This window comes from Cryptomeria japonica, chromosome 5 (assembly GCF_030272615.1).
Source record: "Cryptomeria japonica chromosome 5, Sugi_1.0, whole genome shotgun sequence".
In the NCBI taxonomy this organism is placed as follows: domain Eukaryota; kingdom Viridiplantae; phylum Streptophyta; class Pinopsida; order Cupressales; family Cupressaceae; genus Cryptomeria; species Cryptomeria japonica.
Window position 1 is genome coordinate 565654145 of NC_081409.1, and position 23676 is coordinate 565677820.

The 23676-nt window shown below is 37.8% G+C and overlaps 1 non-coding gene across 1 annotated transcript; it reads left to right on the forward strand.

Annotated features, from left to right (window-relative positions):
- Positions 1–13847: 13847 nt before the first annotated feature.
- On the forward strand, positions 13848–13965 carry LOC131074941 (U5 spliceosomal RNA). Its single transcript, XR_009113146.1, has one exon. It is a non-coding gene; the product is annotated as a U5 spliceosomal RNA (small nuclear RNA).
- Positions 13966–23676: the final 9711 nt, after the last annotated feature.

The window sequence follows — 23676 nt, forward strand, 5'->3', positions numbered from 1 at the left end:
CCACAAGTTTTTGGAATGAAGCACTTTCTTGGCATTCCTGAAGAAGTTCTTCAGAAATTTCAATATCCTCTAGATGTGGACCCTTAAAAGGATTTGATAACCTCTGATTCATTCTGGATTCTGCTTGTGCCTCGCTTTGTTTGTTTTGTTGAGAGCGAGTAACAGGCATTTTAGTAGAAGCTTTTTGTGACAAAGGGGACAAAATCCTCTTCGATATGTTGTTCCAGGGTTGGCGGTTCAAATCAGGGTGTGTTGTAAGTGATGCACTCATCGAGAAAGAATGTCGGATTGATCTTTCCTCCATGGTTTATGATTTGACTAAATGCGGATTTCTGACAATATGCCCTAGTCTTCAAAGGCTCTTTGTCAAATTCGTTGGATTTGTTCTGGATATAAAGTTTGACGTGATGAAGGAATGTTCAATGAGATTTGAAGAGTTGATGATTGATGTATAAAAATTTATTTCTTTTGACAAATTTGGAAAAACTTGGTTGTTGTTTCTTCAACGTGGTGTTACGATAAATATTCTTTCTTCTCAGAATATGGGGATTAGTCATGCATAAATGATTCAATGGTTTCCTTTGATGTGTTTTGGATTTATTTGATCTTGTTTTGGAAACTCAAGTTTACTTTATCAAAGTGAAGGTTTAGATGCCCCTTCACGACAAAGCGTGTCAAATGATATGGATAAAGTCTCTCGATATGGAAACTTGATTTGACAACCTAAGATTTTGAACAAGTGTTTTGAGATATAATCCATGAGATAATAAAGGACCTATTCATCACTTGCGATGATGTTTCCTGATTTTGATAGGATAGATATGTTTTATCATGCGATCAGTTTTGGATTCTGGACAACTTTTGTTTTGACCCGAAATTTGCTTAAGAAATAGTTTTTAACGCCTTGTTTTTGATACTCTGGTTTGATGAAGATGAAGCTGGTGAAAGGATGTTAAAAAAATGTTTTCTAAATTTTCTAAATTTTCCACTGTTTTGCCCACTATTTTTCTGGGTTTGATCACGTGCTAAAACAAAGACCGAATGCGCTACAGAAAATTCTTCACACGCTAAGGAAAAGACCACACGTGCTAAGCTACCCCCAGCTACGTGCTAACTATTTTAGACTACTTATTTGGTTTTCTGTTTTGCTTAAAAGATCATGTGCTAGTATGGGCCTTCCATGCACTAACTGATAAACCTGATGCATTGATTTTTGATTCCTACGCGCTAAGCTGATGCTTCAACGCGATAGGTTGTTTTCCTGACGCGCTAACTATTTCTGACTGTTTCTAGATTTCGATGAAGCGCTACTATGAATACTTTACGCACTAAAGATAGGCTTTGATGCGTTAAAGGATGGTTCTGAAGTGCTAAGAAGTTGCTCTTACGCACTAAACTGTCCTGTTTTGACTGTTTTCTGTGATTTTTGGTGTTTTGCCTTAGGTTTTCAATTTTGATGGATGATTTTCTGAAGTAACAAATGCAAACACAGCACAAAATATATAACCATTTTGCCTAATCTAAACAGTAAGTGTATATTCTGTGAAGATGTGTTCAAATCCCCAATGTTTTAACAGGTTTGGTTACAATGAATACAAGTCAAAAAGACTCTTTATTCAAAGGTCATAAGTAATACCATAGCCCACTAGTCTCGATACTCTGTCAACTCAAACAATCGTGTCACCCTCTAGAGGGCGCCCATTTTTTTGCCTTTTGCCATAAATTAACTCAAAGTGAATTGCTTCACAATTGAGTAGTTATCTTGGGAGATATATGGTGAGCGATCTTGGGGGTGGATTCTTCCCCACCCTTGCACTATAATATTACAAAAGTCTGGTTACTAACTCGGCTCAAGGTTGCTATTTCTAAGGTTCGTAATCAGGCTTCCCGTTCGGCCGTCAGTGATAAACTCCCTCAGGAGGCTTCCCAACCTTTAGAACAAAGGCTTTACATATCTCGAAGATACTGGGGGAAGGCTAATCGCTGCGCGCAACCATTGAAAAGGACTTTCGTCACTTTCCACTTTTGATTATAGTGGGTTGGAACACTTGGCATCAAAGTCATTTCCCACTTAGGTCGTTCCCTTCACACAGGCCATAAATGGCTTTAAGAGTTGATTTCAACCCCTCAGGAAGGCAGGCCTGCTAAAGGGTTTTATTTACTTGAAATACTAAAAGCATAAGAGTAGTCTGGTTTTTTGATCACCCAGTTAAGGGGAGAGCATATACCTTCTACTTTCGAGATAAACCAATCAAGTTGTTCTTTTTATCCTACCAATTCAGTGATTTTATAAGATCTATATGGAGATGTTGCTCCACAAAAACATGGTGTTTATTTTATTTCCTCAAACCAATGATTATCTAATACTAGGAAAAGAACCTGGTCAACAAAGCAAAACTTCGATTTGGTCAACAAAATAAAATCAGCAAAAGGGGAATAACTTCCCTCTTTGATTGTAACTGACTTTTGTGACTTGGTGTGATTCTTTACTTTGCCCAAATTTAAAGGTGGATCCTTTTATGCACCAAAGGATGGTGAAATTCTTTTTAGGCCTTTTGCAAAAATGAAAATTTGTATTTTAGAGCCCAAATTGATAAATTTTCTCCTAGAAAAGCAAGAAATTTTTTTATTGTTGTTCGTTTTACTTGCCCAAAATAAAAGTGAGTTCAATTTTACTTTAAACAAGGAAAAAAGAAATTTGAATTTTGCCTAACTTAGAAAAGTTAGTAAAAATTTAAACTAATTTAATTCTAGCCTAAATAGATTTAAAACCTACGATCAAAATGTTAGTAACCTGCAAAAAAAACCAGTCAGTGAGTTAACAAAAAGATGAATTTCGTGGACTTCTACAAGTCTAAAATTTAATTTCTATTACAAATTATCTCTCTATTTTTTGTCTGTGATGCGCTACAGAACAGACTGTACGCGCTACAAGATGACTATGATGCGCTACAGAATAGACTGTACGCGCTACAAGATGACTATGATGCGCTACTCTGTTTCCCTAATGCGTTGTTCTGTGTTTCTGATGCATTGTTCTGTTTGTCTCCCATGCTAAGACCTACAGGAAAATGTTAGTGAGGACCATGCGCTAAATTAAGGATGTCACGCGCTAGATGATGAACCCCATGCGCTGAATAGAAAACGGGGTGCGCTATACTGTTAACCAGATGTGCTAGGAAATGTTTCCCACGCGCTGATTCTTGTTTCCCGCAGACCTACAAAAGTGGTTAAATTTAAAAACCGATTTGATATATGGGGTCGGGCCCCACGGTGGGCGCCAGAAATGTATGCGGGAAAAGCGGGTCGATAGAACTCAATATGTGGAAAACGGAGTCTACGGAGCCTTGCTCACACACCCACAGAACTTCTTGGTGCAAGCTATGGAGTCATGAAGTATGGCTCAGCTTCCTAAGGTTGGTTCCATGGTTCTCTATCTCACAAGGTCCCTCAAACCAATTTCTCTGCTCTCAAATCACTGAGCAAAGTGGTTTAGGGATGACAAATGCAAGAACAAGGGATACTTTTGTTGATTTTAAGATGAAATGCATCCTAAGTTATACATGATCCTATAAATGTAATAAACTAGTTATAAGGTGACAAGATAGTAACAAAACTATCTTAGCATGCTATATTAGTCTATGATTAAGCTAAATGATAAAGAAAATACTCTAAACATGCATATTTAGATTAATTCCTATTGAAAAGAGAGGCTAAATAATGAGCACAAATGATATATTAAAGCTTGGATGGATTTTAGTATAAGTGTGATACTAAAGACTTGGATGATGAAAATGGAGGAATGAGAGCTCTATTTATAGCAAAAATAGGGCAATGGATGGTCAGGATTGAAAGAGTTAATCAAGGGCTAAGTTTGAAAGTTGGGAATCCATGTTTGCAATTGTCACCAATGAAATGGTGACAAATGTCAACATAAGATTGGGTTGAGAAGAGAGGTAGGAAGCATTAAATGCTTGAGAAGACCTCATGGTTATCTTAGGGGTAAGGGTTATGGTTAAGTTAGGATTACCCATTGGATAAAGGTTTTACCCAAAGGATAAACTCTTGTGAAAAAGATTAAGGATAACCATGGTCAAAGAAATAAATGCTTGATGAGACCCTTGGGTTACATGGAGGTTGAGTTTAGGGAAATTCTTTTACCATGCTAGAGGGTTGAGTTAACCATTAACGGTTTGGGAGACTTTCAAAGTTAAGTGGTTGAAGCCTTTAAGAGTTTTCAAAGACTTTGAGGGTTTGAGAAGTGACTTCCCTTTGTTTAGGGATGTGACAAAGTTTAGGAAATGGGTTAGGTAATTTAGAAGTGATTAGAAGAGTCTAGAAGGGGTTAGGAATAGGGTTTAGGAAGCTAGTTGGAGATGTAGGTTTTTGCAAGTGGATGAAGGGATAATAGGATTTAATTGAATTTAATTCAATTTGGTTGCAATTTGGGGAAATCAAATAAATTAGATTTATTCAATTTAGGGTAAACTATTTAATTAAATTTGAATTTAATTAAAAGTGGATAGAAGGGATTTAAATGAATAAAATGATTTATTCATTAAATGTAAAAAGAGGCCTAGTGAATTTAATTTAAATAAATTGAGTAATTTACTTAATTTTAAATAGAGGAATGTGGGTGATTGAATTAAATTGGATTTACTTAAATAGAGAAATGAATATAAAACATTCATTTAGGAATATGGTCATTTTTAAACGTCTACAGATATATTGCAAAATAGTTGAAGTGTGGAATAAGTTATGGCCCATTCCTTGTGCATTGTAGACAGTGCAACAATATTTTTCTACAATTTAAGACATGGATTTCTCCATAATGCAATTGTATATATTATCCAATCTTAATGGTGTATTTCTATGCATTATAGGTAACAAGGCAATTTTTTATGTGATTTAAGTTTGAGGAATTTTATCTCTAATCTCAGTTTGTTCTCCCAAATGCTCATTTGATCAAAATGCAAAATTTGAAATTAAACAAACAAATAGTTGAAGCCACTTCAAATCGCTTTGGCTTGCTATTCATATCTTATCAACAATAGAACATCGTAAAATTTTCTAAACACATGGAACAAAACAAACATGCACAACAAGTCATTCAAATCATACAAACAACACTAACTTTTCTCGACACATTCATAAACAACACATCCAACCATCCTTTTTGTCAAAATCAACCAAATTCAAATCTTTCTTATGTAGGTCAAAATGTTTTAAGGATTTTATGTTTGTATTTTGGACATTGCAATGAAGTTTTTCTTTGTCATGGGCAAAGATCTCAATAGAATCCATCACTTGATGGATGTGTCCCCACCCCTTCAACCCTTGTCCCCATTCACTAAGGTGTTTCAAGGACGGTCAAATGTTAGGGGATGTCCCCTTCTTGACTCTTGTTTGTGCAACCATCAGATTGCACATTCGATTGTATTTATCAATTAACTAAAAAAATTTAAAAAAGCTTTTTTTTTTAATGAATTAATACAGTCAAATGTGTAGTTTAATGGTTGCATAGGCATTATCCCCTTATTGTACTCCTAATTTGAAATTTCGAGGAAATGTCTCAAAATACATACTTAAAATCAGGGACATCCAAGAATGTAACTTAGGGGACACTTGTTTATCCTCAAGACAACTAGTGACATCCCTCGACCATCTCATGGATGACTATGCATCCTCCAACCAAATAAATATAACCCATCATTTTACACAAAAATATAGTTTCAAATTTTTTAGATTATAAGGGGCAAATGGTCCCACAAACCCTCACATGCCCCTTATACACCTTAAAATCATGTTGTGAATGGAAAAAGGTTAAAACAATGATTGCTACAATGTTGTTAATTGTTGGGGACCTTCATTGATGTTACACCAATGTTGTTCAATGTTATTAGTTACAAGTAAGGGGATTTGATGGGTAGGAATGCCTCCCCATGTGAAACAATCATAAATAAAGCCCTACATTTTAAGGTTCAATAATAGTTGAAAACTCGCAACGTGATTGTTTGAGTTGAAACTTAACAATGAGGAAAGTTCAAAGAGTACACAATAGTGCTAAAGTATGATATTTTATCTTCTTTTTTTAAAAATAAATAAATAAAACTTAGCATGTTAAAGAGGGTTTGAAACTACTTCTAATTTTAAATTTTAAAAGATGTTTTGGTTTCAATTGGTTAGCACAAAGAAACAGTTGGTGTAATTAATTATTCATGTTGGATATTATTACACCTTACTTAAGTTTACTTAGAATAATGCATTTCATAGTAGTTTGGGTATGAGACACTTGGGTGTTTGTGTCACATTGGGATAGTGTGTGTAGGAGAATTTCCACCTTTTATGGTGTGATCTTGTTACTACTTTATCATATCCGCTTTAGAGTGATAATTCCACCTTCGGTGGGTGATCTACCTCATGTGAAATATTATATTGTTTCTTCTACCTACCACACCTATTTCCTACATACTCTTGTTTCTAATTGAGCCACATGTCATGTTTGTGTGCTCACATATCCATATTGCCTTGCCTATATATGTAGGCTCATATTCATTGTATGAACAACTATTGATCATTTATCTAATGATGAGAATACAGTTTATTCTTGTCCTATATTTTGTCTCTTTATTTTGTACTTTTCATTGAGCTCTTGATCTTGGCAAAATCTCACATGGTATCAGAGCCATTAGAGCATCATTGATTCGTCCTTGAGAGGCATTATTGTGACGTCAAGAGGCGGATCTAAGGAGCAACACCTTTTGGAGGCTTCCTAGACTAGATTCAATGTCACCATTGCTCTCGGGTGGTCATTTTCATGAATTTTGACTATAAATTCGCCTATATTGGGTGAAAGTCAGTTTTGGGGCTTGGAGGAAAAATTTAGCCAATTTGGCTATATATGGTATGGATTTATTTCAAAAAAAAAAAATTAATTTTTCTGAGAAAATTATTTTTCAAATTCCACAATTATTTTATTGTTTTTGCAATTTTTAATTAACAATTGTAAAAGTTTTATTTGAAAAAAATAAAAATAAAAATTCGCGGGAGGGTTTATTCCTCCCTCTTCTCCGACCACCGTATTGTGCTCTTCGTACTGCAAAGCCCGCAAAAATTTTTGGGGTCACTACCCCTCGTACACACCCCGACCTCCGGTGTCCTCCCCGTCGGCTCTTGCACTAACCGGTGGCTCCTCCACTAGTCCTGTCAACTGCCTCTCGCTGCTACACTAGAGTACTCCTGCTCCAGTCGCCATTGGTACCTTTTGAGCCATCGCCACCCACCGGTCTCCTGTCGGGCATCGTCATCTTGCCGACTCCTGCCAAGCGCCATGCTCTCATACTCTAGGCGACTCATCCTCCTAGTGATGTTGCTCAGACAATGCCCGAACCCCAGCGTCCACCGTGTCCTCCTGTCGGCAATGATCTCTGGCCCCCGCAGTCCACTATTCGGCTCCACCTCCTCCCGCCACTTGCGGTTGTGCCAGCATGACTACACTCAGACCCTACCAAATCCGTCCTCCCGCCATCCCCAGTCAACTTTGCCAACTCCCCCGACGTGCCACGTGGCCGCCACATAGCCACCTTGACCAAGTCAGCATCAGACACGTCACACCGCATAGTTGGCAGTTCCATACGGACACGTCATTTTTGCAACCAATCAGGCTAAGACACGTCAACAATCCGTACTGTACGAACACGCCACATTAGCAGGGGTGAATTTTTCTGCGATACCATCAAATTTAACCTCGTGTTATCCTGACGTCATAATTTTTTTGAAAATTTATCAACCCCCTCCTGTTGAGTTTTTCAGTTTTGTAGTTCAACTTTGGAAGGCCATATCTTGCTCATTTTTGCTCCTTTTTTGGTGTATATTTTTTGAAATGGGCTAATTTTTTGTGTAATTTCTCACGATAGAATTATTTTTTGATTTTGATGGATATATTTTTCAGAAATCTCAGCTTTTGGTGACTGTACCTATCCAATCCTCGTTTCTGCAACTTTCGGGACTCCGTTTGGGCTCATACGAACTCCTTTTCAAGTGCCATTTTTTTTGAAAGTGCATGATTTTTTGTCTACTCTCATAATATGCTACCATTTTGCAATGATTTTGAGTAGAAATTGTACTTTCAACATATGGTCTATTTTGGCCAATTTGGAACTTGTATTGCATAGATCTATCTTGTTGGTATTTTGCATTGTAGTTCTTAGCCTATTGGGGAAGTTGTAAAACAAAATCAGAAGTCCACCTTGCAATTGTTTCCAAGTGGACTATTGTACACGCACTACATATAAAGTGCCAAAATCATTATTTATTTATTTTTTTTTGGGGGGGGGTACTTTGATTGATTGAATTTGGGGGGTGTTTCTTGTGCTTTTGTTCTCTTGTGTCCCTTCCTTTTGCTGCTATGGGTTCTCCTAAGTTTCCTCTCTTAACTCCTCATAATTATGCTACTTGGAAAATTGATGCATGGAGTAAACTTATGGAAAAATGACTAACTCATTACATTGATGGAACTATTGTTGCTCCCGCTAATCCTAAGGTTGATCCTATTGCTCACTTGGATTGTCTCACTAAGGATATCATGGAAATTGGTACCTTAAGAAAGTATGTATCAAAGGATCTCATTTTCCATATTGAGAAATGTACTCTAATCAAGGATGCTTGGCAAAAGTTTCAAGACTTGTATGGTCAAGTTGATGAGATTAGAGGATATCAAATTGATAGTGATCTCACCATGTTAGATCCCAAGAACTTTGATACTATACAAGATTATGTCACTAAGGCAAAGGAGTTGAGGGCACAACTCAAAGATTGTGGCATTGATAAGAAGGATACTCAATTGATCTTCAATTTGATGGGAAAACTTCCACAAGAATATGCAGCATTTGTTTCTAGTTTCCAAACCCATAGGATGACAATGGGTTCAAGCTACACAATGCCTACATTTGATGCTTTCATCAAAATGTTGATGATGGAACACACTAAGTTGATAAGCATGGGCATTCTTAAGGCTTCTAATTCTCAAGCATTAGTGGCAAATCAAGGGAACAAAGGAAATCAAGGAAAGGACAACTCAAACAAGAAGAAATGGCAATCAAAGCCTAAGGACAAAGCACCATCTTCTCCACAACAAGGAGATTCATCCTCTTCCAAGAGGGACAATTCACCAAAGAGGGAGAGACCTACTTGTGCCTATTGTAAAAATTTTGGTCATGAGGAGTGTCATTGTCATTCTAAGAAGATTGATGAGCTCTCACACATCCTCAAAAAGCACAACATTGATTTGCCTAATGCCTACAAGAAGGAGGATTCATCAACTTCCACTTCCTCACATTCAAAAGGAAAAGGGCAAGCATTCATGGCTTCTACAAGTGGGAAGACTCGCTCTTTTGGGACAAGAAAAGGAAAAGCTCTTTGTGCTACTACAAGTCATGATTAAGGGAGATGGCTTCTAGATTCAGGGGCTTCTCATCATATGGCATCTTTGCAGTCTATGTTCTCTTCATTTGAACCTTACACCATGCCACAGATTTTGATGGGCAACCATACATACATGGATGTGATTGGGAAAGGAACTATTGCCATTGGGGATAACTCCTTCAATGATGTGTTGTGTGTACCCCATTTGACAAACAATCTCCTTTCCATCTATCAAATCACACATGGGGAAACTAAGAGAATTGTGGAGTTCACACCTGAGTCAATTTTCATTAGAGACTTGGAGACTAGAGCTATCATTGTGACTGGGGTGGTTGATCATGCATCTCGGTTATACTCCTTTATAGATTTTTTTGATGAGGATGATTTCACATATGATGATTCTACACATGATGATCACACTTCTTGTGATGATTCAGATTTTGAGAACTTTGGGTACTTGAACTTGGGGATTCTCACATGCGACCCCATTCTTGAGCCTTGTGTTTCATCTCCTCCTATTGATATAACATCACCTATTGCACCTGATGATGTAGATAGTGGGATAGTTTTGCCTTCTTGTGATTCAGTACAACAAGATGTATCTTGTCTTCCCGCTTCAGTTTCTTGGAATGAGTACTTGACAGACATTGCAGGTTTGTTTGTAGAATCCTACATTGCAGATTTGGGAGACATCATTGATGATATTCATCTTCTCTTTGATGAAGATGATCCTTCTTTGATTGTTGTGAGGGAACACTCTGACCCTCTTGTTCATTTTGTACATAATCATTCTTTCAAGGTTGACATGATTGTGGATACTTATGTACAACAGTTAAAGGAGGTCTCTTTATCTCCACTAGATCTTGGAGTGCCTTTTTCAACAGTGTGGAGCAGTTCACCACCTTTGGAGGGGGTATCTTTCATCATCGACATGAGGACACTTGAGCAGTTTTCAGAGACTTCATTCATCATGAGTTTTTTTTCTACATCTTCCCTTTATGATTGGGGAGACTTCATGGATACACCTTTGGTTTTGTTTCTTCCTAAGGGGAGGAACGTTGTTCGAGGTTTGTGGAGCAGTTTCTTCATTCACTCTCGAGTTTCTATCATTGGTGCAGATTCTACATTGAGGGGGGGGGGGGGGGGGGGTACCTAGCTTCCCTTCTTCTCTCATATGGGGGGGACATTTTCCTCACGTGGGGTTTTGTCCTTCACATACTTCTATGAGAGTTATCTTGTATAGCTTTCATCTCTCTTTTGGGGGAGGGTTTTTTCCCATTGGGTTTTTCTCTCTTTCATCACTTTGTGAGAGATTTCATTGCATTGATTTGCATGCATTTTCATTTGTACATAGGTATCTAACATGGCCTTGTAGCCGAGACCCATCTTGCATTGCTTAGTTGCATTGTAGACTTAAGTGCATTCCCCTAAGTTGCACTTAAGGGGGGGTGTTGGTGTAATTAATTATTCATGTTGGATATTATTACACCTTACTTAAGTTTACTTAGGATAATGCATTTCATAGTAGTTTGGGTATGAGACACTTGGGTGTTTGTGCCACATTGAGATAGTGTGTGTAGGAGAATTTCCACCTTTTATGGTGTGATCTTGTTACTACTTTATCATGTCCACTTATTGTGGAGTGATAATTCCACCTTCGGTGGGTGATCCACCTCATGTGGAATATTATATTGTTTCTTCTACCTACCTACCCTTGTTTCTTATTGAGCCACATGTCATGTTTGTGTGCTCACATATCCATATTGTCTTGCCTATATATGTAGGCTCATATTCATTGTATGAACAACTATTGATCTATTGATCACTTGTCTATTGATGAGAATACAATTTATTCTTGTCCTATATTTTGTCTCTCTATTTTGTACTTTTCATGAGCTCTTGATCTTGGCAAAATCTCACAGAAATACCACAAAATTAACACTAGCAATAGTGCCAATGATGACAATGTGAGTGAGGGAAAGTGAAGTAAATGAAATAAAACTTTATTCTTATTCTAAAAATCCAAACTCAAGCTCTATTGGAGCTCCATGAGACTGTTTTGCATGCTTGTCACCCTCTCTTCAAAAAATTGCAAAAAGTCCTTTCAACCCCCAAAAAACCCTTACTTCAATTTGCCATTAATTTAACCATTAGTAAAGGTAAAAAAAGAGGGGGCGACAGGCATGGACTATGTTGTATTTGCTAAATCGATTACCATGAGAGATATAATAGGGTTATAAACCATCTAGTGGGTGAGAGTGGACATGGTATTAGAGTTTGTGCAAATATAGCATTAGAACAACAAATTGAAATGACAAGGTTGGTTGGAATGAATGAATAAAATATTAGTACTACTAAATAAAAAATAATAATCCAAAAAACCGCAATCTATTGATCAGTATGACTATTCCAATGTATCAATTAGAAAGAAATGTGATAGAGGGAAGAGGAAGGCCACTTCTACTATAGGTGAAAAACTAAAATGACCTGGGACTAATGAATATGCAAAAACGTGAGAAAGTTGATGATTTAGTGACCAATTTTTTTTATGCGCTTGTTATTCCATTTCATTTGGCAAAGTCACCTTATTTCAAAGGTATGTTGAGAGATTCAATGGTAGTTGGACTCTCTTACACCTCCTGGTGGAGAATATCGATTGCATACCTCCCTCCTTGAAAAACAATGTTCAAAGGTGAACATGTTGATGGAAGATATGAGACAAACATAAATTATGATTGACTATTCCATTACCATGGATAGGACAACTAATATTTGAGATTGATCACTCATTAATATTATTGTTACATGCCCTACTAGTTCATACTTTCTTAGAGCTATTGATTGTTCTAAAAAACGTAAGGATGCTAATTAGAAGTTTGCTATTTTGAAGGAGGCTATATAGGAGACTAGATCTTCTAATGTTGTGCAAGTTGTGACAAATTCAACTTGTGTTTGTCAGTTAATTAGATTGATGGTTGAGAGCACTTACAAACATATTCTACGAGCTCCATGTGGTGTACATGCTTCAAAAGACATTGACGGAATAGATTGGGTGAAAGCAATAGTGGCCAAAGACGAAGACTTAAAAAAGGTTTGTATGTAACCATCATACTTCATTTGCAATATTTTGATTCTCAAACCAAGTAAGATTAGATATGTTGTCTATTTTTTTTTTGCTAGGGAGGATGTTGGAGGTGCGAGATGCTCTACAATACACGGTGGTTTGTGGTGAGGAAAAAGTGGGCTTAATCAAATACAAAAGAAGGGAAGGTTGTGAGAGAAATGATGCTTAATAAATTTGATGGTCCCATATCAAATAAGAAAATTTGATTTAATAATTTAAATTGATATGTTTGTGTGTCTACTTTGTTTTTTTTTCAAACTTCAATTTACATCATTAAGCGTTAATATCACAACGTTGAATGTTGCTTGCAAATATATTTGCTCTATCATATCATTTATAGTGGGTGTAACTAGGTATGTCTATAGAGACTACCCTAGCCTTTGAGTGATTTATGAGACTTTTGATAACATGCTTGATCAAATGAAGCACATAATTTGTGATAAAAGCTTGAACTACAGTTCTAGAGGGAGCATATTAGGGTTATTGTCACAAAAAGGTGGAACACAACAGACACTCTCTTCATATGATTGTTTGTTCTCTTAATCCCAATCAATACCCACTTAGAGTTGGCTAAAGATGAGGTAATGTAGGAGTTTATGAAAGCCCTTTGTAAGAGGTATAGCAATGAGGAGGCAACCATACTTGGAAATAACGACTTTAGTTTTCTGAACTAGAGGTTAAGATGGATAAAACTACCATTGCATAAAAAGACTCCGTTGAATGATGAAAATTTCACGAGGAGGACACACCAAAGCTAAACCTTGTTGTTTTTCCACTCTCAAATATTGCTAGTTCCTCTGGTCTAGAGAAGAACTCGTCCATCTATGATTTAATCCACTCAATCAAGAGGAACAAACTTACATCGAAACAAAGACACCATTTCATAATGCTTTAAGAAATGTGCCATCAAGGCTAGATCTAAGAAGAAATTACTTTATTGGCCATAATGCACCACTAACCCCTAGATCATACAAGTCTGACTCCTTCAACCTTCAAATTTCTCTCAACTGAGCTATCCTCTCCTACATTCAGGATCCACCAGAATAAATGGTGATAAGCGTAAAGAGACGAAATTCAAACGAGGACTCACATTTCTGATGAGTTCGATTTGAATGTCGAGGACGGTCTGTCGTATTCCGCTTGTTATCTGACTTTTGCATAGGTTTGACAAATGCCATTTGCAGTTTGCAGTGTAGCGCTTTTTAATTTGAGTTTTAGTCCCACATTCGTTGCTTTATACAATGTGGGGTGAAGAGAGATGCCATAAATACAGTAGCATGTATGCCTTATAAATTCACGGAGCCGCGTGGTCAACACAAAGCGAACTATTCTTTCGCCTTTTACTAAAGAATACCGTGTGTTGGCCACTTAAAGCGGCATACGCCAATTTTTGGAGGCTTTCCTCTTACTAGAGGAGGCCCACAACACAATGCTAAAATGTTTTGATCTCTTTTATCGAAGCTTTTCCAGGCGATATTTTGAGAATTTGTCATTTATTTTTTATAACTACTACAAAATTAATGATAAATGTTTTCCTTTTCTTAGTCTTATATGTTAGGTTTTTTGGGTAATTGTTTGAAGCAAAAGCAATATTTGTTAGATCTCATGTGGGTTGGTGAGAGAGTTAGATTGGATTGGAGTTTGTTTATTTAATTAGAGTCTGTTTCTTAGAATAAATAATTGATTGATTAGTTGTATCAATGTTGTTGGGTTCGTGAAGATAATAGTCGTTAGATTTGATATTGATTCGAAGTTTGATAGGTTACTAGGTGCAATTATGACTAATACAATTGGATTGGACCTTATTTCTTAGAATAAATAATTGATTGATTAGTTGTTTCAATGTTATTGGGTTGGTGAAGATGATAGTTGTTAGATTTTATATTGATTGGAAGTTTGATATGTTGCTAGGTGCAATTATGACACACACAGTTGTATTGGAGCTTGTTTCTTAGAACAAATAATTGATTGATTAGTTGTTTCGATGCATTGGGTTGGTGAAGATATTAGTTGTTAGACTTGATATGGATTCAAAGTTTGATATGTTACTAGGTGCAATTACGACTAACACAGTTGGATTGAAGTTTGATTCTTAGAATAAATAATTGATTGATTACACTATTTTAAGTTTAATGGTGAAACCTTTACAAGCTTAGTCAAAGTTGAATTTATCAATATTAGAATTGTGAAAATTTTATTTTTTATTAATCAGATCATTTTAAGTTTGATAAATCATCCCTAAAAGTGTAGTTGAAGGCATTGATATTTGTCTTGTCAAAATGGGTGTCAATGTGTGCAAACTTCATTTGGATGGAGAGAGAGAGAAAGGACCTCCTCTTGAACTTTACTAAAAACTAGTGTCTTGACTATTTGAGAGATTATGAGTTTCTCCGAGATTTGCTTACATTTCTTCTGTGGTTCAAACAAATTTGAAGGAGCTATGCAAAGTATTTGAAGATCCATTATTTCCAACCTACAAAATATCTAGAAAGTTATGCTACAGATAAATGAGAATGTAGAAAGGAAAAACAACAAAACACATCAAATAATACCAAAGTTAGCACATCAAAATCATGAAATACTGAATATCAAAAGATTAAAATTCGCACAACACTCTCCTCAAAATATTAGTGTACGAAGTGTTCCCTTGTCTCTTTTTTCCTTTCATTTGGCATCAAATCTTAATCACCTCATAATTTTTCTAAATTTTTCATTTGAGTAGGAGTTTGCACGTAGAGGGTTTTGATCTTTATTGTAGAAGAGATAACCACATCAAGGATAGAGGGACAAGTTTGAGTAGACACAAAATTTAATTTGTAGAAGTTCAAGATGGAGAATGTGCTTATAAACAAATTTGTGTTGTAGTATCTAAATCAAAACCTACAACTACATCACAAGAAAACTAAGACAATATACATAGTTTGACCGATTTGATTTTGTTGAATGTGCATGAAGAGACAATCATAGCAAATCTTTAGAACAAGCTTGGAGAATATATTAAGGTAATTCCTTGGTAAATAATCTTTTCTTAAGAAAGAAGATGTATGCTCTTAGAATGGAGGATGGTGGGTTTGGAGTTGTTTGAAGTTGCACATGTGGATTCCTTCAGTATGACAATTACCCAATCACACTCAATAGAAGTGAAAATAGAGAAGGATAGTGTTATGCCCCGCACACTCTCCCCCTCCATTTCATCCTTAGAAATGTGGGCCCCCCTTCTTTTTCCTTTTAGTTTCTCTCGTCTTTCTTCCCTTTCCCTATCCTTTTGTCTTGCCCCTCCAGAGTTTCAAGTTTTTGGAACTTCAGAGTCCTTTTTGTTTTCTTTGTTCGCACTCTGGAACTCGGGGTTCATGAGATCCTGAAGTGCGCCTCGTCCCTTTGTTCCTTGTCTTTTGTTCGACTTTGAGATTTTGGGTTTTCGAAACCTCAAAGTCTCTTCTTCCTTCTCTTTGAATGCTTTGGGACTCCAAAATCCCAAAACCCCAAAGTATTCCCCTCATTTATTTGGATTTTGGAACTCCGGAATTCTGGAGTCTCGATGTCATGTTGTTGGCTTTTCCTTCTTTACCTCAGGATTTCAGGATCTCGAATCCTCGAGGTCTTTTTGTTCTTGTTTTCTAGTTTTCTTCCGGAGTTTCAGATCTCCAGAGTTTTGAGGTCACTTGTTAAGTGACCTTGGGACTCTAAGATTCTGGAACCCTAAAGTGTGTGTCGGTTCCCGCAGTTTGTCAGGAGTAAAAATAGCCCTTCAGGGGCCTTTGAAGCTCATTTATGTGCTTTTATCCTTCAAGCTCTTCTCTCCTCTTGGCAATCCAACTTCTCCCACATCGTGCTTTGCTTCCTTTCTTCCTCCCAATCCAGGTAGGTCTTCCTCTTCTTCTCTTTGTTTGTTTTTATTGTTTTCTTTTTGTTTTGCCTGTTGCTTGTGTTTTTTCGTAGCTTAGGGTTTGTTCCAATAAGTCAAATTTTATTCGACACTTGGAGTTTTCGATCTTCCCTCGCCCCGAGATCCCGGGTCTCCAAGATCCCAGACCCTTGTCTTGCCCCTAACTCCGGAACCCTAGGATCCCAGAGTTCTTTGTCTCTCTGCTTTTCAAGCTTTGGAATCTCAGAATCCCTTTCCAAGCTTGTCTTCATCCTCCTTCAGAACTTCGGGTTCTCGGGATCCCGAAGGATGTTCTTAAGATTTTCTTTGTGCACTCCGAACTTTGGATTTCCGTAGTCTCGAAGCTAGTTCTCAGATGAATTTTCCAAGACTTTGAAGCCCCAGAATCTCGAGATTCTGAAGTCACTCCATTGGTTGCTTTGTTCATTTCGGGACCCCGGGATTCCGGGATCCCGAAGTGCAGGTTTTCCCTGCCCAATTCACCATGGAGTTTTGGGATTACAGAACTCCAAAGTAAGTCCCTTTATTAAGTTTCCAATTTTTGAAACCCCGGAACCCCGAGATCTAAAAATCATGCATAACGGTTTCTTTCGACCCTAGAACCCCGAAATTTCAGAGTCCATTGTTTTTAAATCAATCTCCTCAAGCACTAATTATGCATATTCTCTGGTGGAGATTGAATCAATCTTATGGAAACATCATCTACCCCTAGAAAGAAGACTAGAAGCGATGTTAAGATTGAGAAGAACCCAGTTATAATGAAATACCAGTATCAAGGTCAAACCTTGGTTTCCAAGTTTGAGAATGAGGTGCAATGGATTATTGATACAAAAACAGAGCACATTGAACTTGATGCAATTAAATAGGAAGTGGATCATCCAAACCTCCAGGTACCGTATAGGAGAATTAAGAGGTCTGGGCTTGTGGAAGCCACTATCTTTCCCCAAGAAATACAATCTCCATAATTAATCCTTGCCATAGCTTAACACTATGATAAAGACAGTAGACAATGTAGAGATACAAAAGGAAATGTAGTAGTTGATCTCTCACCCGAAATGCTTGCCATGACCTTTGGTATTCCCAGTACGAGAAGGTCCTGCAGACCACCGAGGAAGAGGCTATCAAGATATTCAATAAGAATGTTGCAGATAACATGTGCCATATAAATGAAGCATGGCTTGATGAACCAAGAAAGTCAGGGCTTAAGGCTACCGACGACATTTTGAGAGAAGACTTCAAAGACACACCTATGGACATAATTATTATGCTCAGTTGATCCTTCGGCAAGAAAGATTGCAAACATTACCATTTGTGGATATTCCATTACATCCACACTTTCCTGATAGGGAAGGAATATTTTGATTGGGCACAAATCATTTCAGACAACATTCATGAGCAGATGTGCAACGTATTAGAGACAAAGAAGTTCTTCATGACATCTTATGCAATTTGGATGGTGGCAAGAAGTGACATCTACCCAAGATTGAATACTAGTGGCAAACTAGGGGAGGCACCTGGCCAAAAGAGGGTATGGGAGTATTATACTCAATTACCCATCCAACAAGCGAAATTTCATTTCAAAAGGATCAAGGATGCCTTCATCTATGCGGTGATTTTTAGATTGATGGGTGATGTTGGATATCAGATCTCTCCCGAGGCCATGAAAATGATACAAGAATGGGGAACTTGGTTTCTCCAAAACCAATGCTCCACATATATCTGAGTAAGTGGATTCATAGGAAACCCCATCCTCCTTCCTCGATACTGCAATAATCATATCATCATGCTTGAATATGCAAGGCAGATCATAGGGCTTTAATCTCTCTTGATCCTCAAGCACAAAACCAGGGTTACTTTCCCAATTACTCTTGAGTATTACTCATGCCCGAATATACAAATAGCCAAAGAAACTATACATGAATTGCAAGATCTTAGCCTAAAAGAATTTGATTATGCTCTTGAAAGGTATGACCCATTTGGGAAAATCAAACAGATGATGCTAATATCATACTTAGGCCATCTACCAGCTCTAAAGGATTTCTGGGCAGGTGCAGGACAACTTTGAAGCTAGAAAAAAGGGATTCTTCAGGTTGATAGTTCCCCAAATTAAGAACTTCAAGGTAGAGACAAATATACCTAATGAACTTAGGGATGATGGAGAACTACTTGACCCAACCTATGATGAAACCATGCTCGATAAGAGGCCTCTCTCTCCAACCAGGTGGTTAGAGACAGAGAAAGTTGATATTGATATTGTAACCGGGAAGGTAGTTGAAAGAATGAGACAATGGCTTAGTCTCAGGATTCGTCCCAGTACATCCAAAGAAAATAAGAAAGGGAAGGCTACGGGTAACCCTCAGTCTAAAACCACCAAGGAATATGTAAGGAGGAAGAGGTCTAAATCTAGGAAGAATACCCATATAAATCCAGAGGTGGCTATGCATGTCATGAACAATGAAGAGCTGATGAAACAACCATATGCAAAGATGAAGGAGTCTCAACTCTTCAAAACAACAACTGAACATGGAATAACAACAGGGCTACTCATTGTGTCTCAAGCTTCAATCACGCCTGCTGTTATAGTAATTGGTATTGCTCTGGGAGGAGGCACATCACGAGTGAAAGATAAGGAACAACAGGCTCCTCTCGCTCAAGCCCCAACATAAACCGTAGCTCCCTCTCATTAGCAGGTGATGATTCATAACATTGAGTCAGACTCTAAAGAAGATTATGAGCCCATCTCAATAGTTACACGTAAAAATAGGGGGGAAACAATGCAAAGACAAATCACCTCCAAATCAGCTCAAGGAGAAGCACTATTGCGACAAGTGCCAAGTGTCACTCAAAACAAAGAACAAGTACATGACCCCAAGGATCAAGAGGTGGACACCACCCAAACATAGTTATATGGAGAGCATGAGGAAACCATGGATGTTGATGAACATGATGAGCAGATGGTGCTCACTCTGCAGGACCCAAAATTGCTCCTTAAACAACTAGAAGGAGATTAACAGAAACAACAACAAGAGGTTGATAAAGAATCTTTTGAGCATGAGGTGGGTGAGAAGCTAGAAGAGTTTCCTAAGCAACAACAATAGAGTTATGAACATGTGCTTCAAGCAAACCTTGCTCAGCAAATCTCACAACCTCCACCACACCATGAAGAGATCACGTAGCAACAACCATATGAGCAACTTGTGAACGAGGAACAACTAGAAGAAGAAGGGCATGAACATAAAATGAAAACTCACACTATAACCACTAAAGTCACCACTCAAGGGGAGCAACATGATTCTAGCATGTCGTAGTGGTTGAATTTTAATTTTCAAAAGAAGAAGAAGATTTTTCTCCCAAGTATTACCTTGCAGGATGTAATAGTTGAGTCTCCAAGGAGAATTGAAAGGGCCAAAACTCTTCACCATCTTTCAAGGAGTGATTCAAGCGACATAATAGCTAACATTGTTGCTCCAGTGCATGAAGAACAAGAAGGTAACCAAGCCTCCTTGAAATATCAAATCTCTCAGGTTAACCTTGGTAAGAAGACAAAATGGGGAGATATGGCCTCCCTTGATGCTATTACATCTACAATAAAAACTAGAATAGAAAGGGAGCATAGGTGTAAAGAGAGGTCAAGGTACAATTGCGATAGTATAAACAATTTCTCATTGAAATATCAAAACCATTGGATTCAAGATCCAATGATACTTTTCCTTCCACTTAATCGCTCCCACAAGAAGAAGTTAAGGCAATACATGAAATGAGAAAAGTGGTGATGATGTAGGAGCATCCCTGCTTCGTAGCAATCTTGCATCAACCAAAAACATTTTCTTTTTGTTTTGCTTTTTGTTTGTAGTTTTAGATTTTCTTTCCGTGTGTCCCAGTTTTGGCTCACCGGATCCTGTGGAGTTGGATTCTACTTGAAGACTTGATCATATTTCTTATTTCCAGACCGCATCGCATTTGGATCATTTTCCGACAAGATATCACTATCGGTTTCCTTGACAGTTTCCTGTTACCGGTTGACAGTTCTTGTTACCGGTTGCCTGGACCTATTTTGGTGATCTACCGAAACCCCTTCCGAAGCTTGCAGAGCCTTGGGCGTTGATTCTGATGTTCCTTGGCATGTGGCCGACCTTTTCCCACGATCTACACTTCATCCTTTGGATTTTTCGGAGGGATCTTTTGGTGGAGGCCGACCTTGTTAATTTTACATGTTAGGTCTTGTTCTTCAGGTTTTGATCCCTTTTTGGACCGACTGGATCCTTTGGATCACATATATAATTGTAATTGCTCATTGGAATGCAATCAATCAAAGAATCAAGTAGCAAGACTGTGCATGGGAGATAGATCTTAAGATTCAAGGTCCTGGTTGTGACCTATTCTGTATGTTCTACCAGGCCTGTGAGCCGGTTATGTTGTAACCCAGTTGTTATCAGTTGGTTGTAATCAATTTTCATGAAATAAAACAATATGTTCTGCATTGCCTCCATCATATCTTTGTGTTTCCATTGTGTTACTCTTGATGATCGGTCCGAATTGATCTCTTTGAGGTCCCTCCTCATCGATGACTGCTTCAAGTGGTATCAGAGTGAAGTTTCATTCCAGAGGTTGCATGTCTAGAAATTTTTATTGTAGGGTGGTGGATTGTGGATCCGACCTATAGCTGCAAAGGACTGACGTGAACAATGGCGCGAAGAGGAGATAGGAATGGTGGAGCATGTGGGAATGCAGACCCTCTTATGATGGAGATGTTGCGAGGTATAGCATCCCAGTTGGAATCCGTAGAGACAGCCCTGAGAAGAGGCCAACATATCGAAGATGTAAGTGAAGATGAAGGAGAAGAAGCCCCGACAAGACAAGCAAACCCACTGGTGGTTGATCTAGACGAGGAAAGATTTTTGAGGGTTTTGAGTAGGGAAAATACTAAACCTCATTTTACCCCACCGGAATATGATGGGAAGTTGGATTCAGATAAATTGATGGATTGGATCTCGGAGATGGAGAAGTATTTCAATTTTGAGAACACTGCAGAAGAGAGGAAGATGAAATATGCCTGTACCCGGTTGAAAGGTCATGCATCTCTTTGGTGGGAGCATTTGCAAGTTGATAGATAAAGAAGAGGTAAAGAGAAGATTAAGACATGGGATTGGATGATTTCTAAGTTGAAGTCAAAGTTTCTGCCAGTTGATTATCAAGTGAATCTGTTCCAGAAGTTGCAAAATTTGAGACAAAAGGAATCTAGTGTGAAGGAATACATCGAAGCATTTTGCAAGTTGAATATCATATCCGAACATGTTGATAATGAAGTTGAACAAGTTGCAAGATATTTGAATGGATTGCGGATGTCTATACAAGATGAACTCAGTTTGATCAAATTGGAGAGTGTTGAAGAGGCTTACCAATATGACTTAAAGGCAGAAGATAAGCTAAATAAAAGACACAAGCAGAGGCAGAGAGGTAGAGGTGGAAGGTTTACCAGAGGAATATTTCAAGGAGGAAGAGGATATAGTGGAGGTAGATGAACCAGTACAGATCCGAACAAGGACAAGGAAGTGAACAAAAAAGGTAATTCATACCAGAAGGATGATAGAAATTTCTACCGGAGGAGAGAACCAGATGGCTATCAGAATAAGAATTTTGGAAGACAAGACAAGAGAACACTTAGAGGAACTTGCTATAAGTGTGGAGGAGAAGGACATCGCGCTTTAAAGTGTAAGAAGACATAGAATACCAAAAGAGCAGCAGTGGTGGAAGAAAACCCCATTGGATTAGACAATAAACCGGAAGATGGAGAACTGTTGGTGATGAGGAGAGCTTTGTGTCATACCAGAGGAGATGAAGAGCCCTTGTAGAGGAAGAATTTGTTCAAGACCAGATGTAAGGTATCCGGTAAGTGTTGTAAGGTTGTTACTGATAGTGGTAGTTCAAATAATCTTGTTTCAAAAGAGATGGTGAATAAGTTGAAATTGGAGAGATTGAAACACCCTAAGTCTTATTAGATAGCATGGATTTAGGATGAACATAAGTTGTTAGTAAGTGAACAATGTTTGGTGAAATTGAAAATTGGGAATTATCACGATGAAGTCTTGTGTGATATTATGTCTATGGATATTTGTCATCTTTTGTTGGGTAGACCTTGGTAGTTTGATAAACAGGCAGTACATGATGGGAGGAAGAATACATACACTATTGTGGCCAATGGGATGAAGAAAACCTTGTTGCCTTTGGAGGAACCTTTGAAGAATGAAGCATGTACAAATGCTATAATTTGTTTGGTAGATGGAAGGAAATTCCTAGATGGATTGAGACATGAGAAAGTGTGTTTTGCCTTAATTCCTAAGAACACTATGAAACCAAAACCTGAAGGAGAACAACCGGAAGAGATAAAATATTTGCTAACAGAATATGAAGACATCATTTCAGATAATGTACGTAATGGATTTCCACTCGTGAGAAGTATTAGTCATTGCATGGACTTGGTTCCTCGAGCTAGTTTTCCTAACAAAGTTGCACACCGGTTGACACCAACAGAGAATGAAGAACTGAATAGACAAGTGCAAGAGTTGTTGAAAAAAGATTTCATCAGGGAAAGTTTGAGCCCTTGTGCAGTACCAACAATGTTAGCACCTAAGAAGAATGGAGAGTGGAGAATGTGTACTAATTCTAGAGCAATAAACAAGATCACAGTGAAATATCAGTTTCCTTTGCCTAGGATGGATGACATAATGGATTGTTTGAGAGGAGAAAAATACTTTACAAAGATAGATTTGAAGAGTGGATATCACCAGATCAAGATCAGAGAAGGAGATGAGTGGAAGACAACATTTAAGACAAATGAAGGACTGTATGAATGGTTGGTGATGCCTTTTGGGTTAAACAAATGCACCAAGTACTTTCATGAGGCCGGCGAATGAGGTATTGAAGAAATTATTGGGTAAGTTTGTTATTATGTATTTGGATGACATTCTAATTTTCAGTAAGACAGAAGAGGAATATTTGTTGCAGTTGAGACAAGTTTTGTAGAGATTGAGAGAAGAGAAGTAGCTGATAAATATTAAGAAGTGTACTTTCGTGAAGGATGAGTTAGTTTATCTGGAATTTTTGATATCCGATGATGGTTTGAAGATGGACCCTAAGAAAGTGAAAGCCATTGTTGAGTGGCCTACACCAGAAAGCATTGGAGAGGTAAGATCATTTCATGGATTGACTAGTTTTTATCGGAAGTTTATAAAAAAATTCAGTT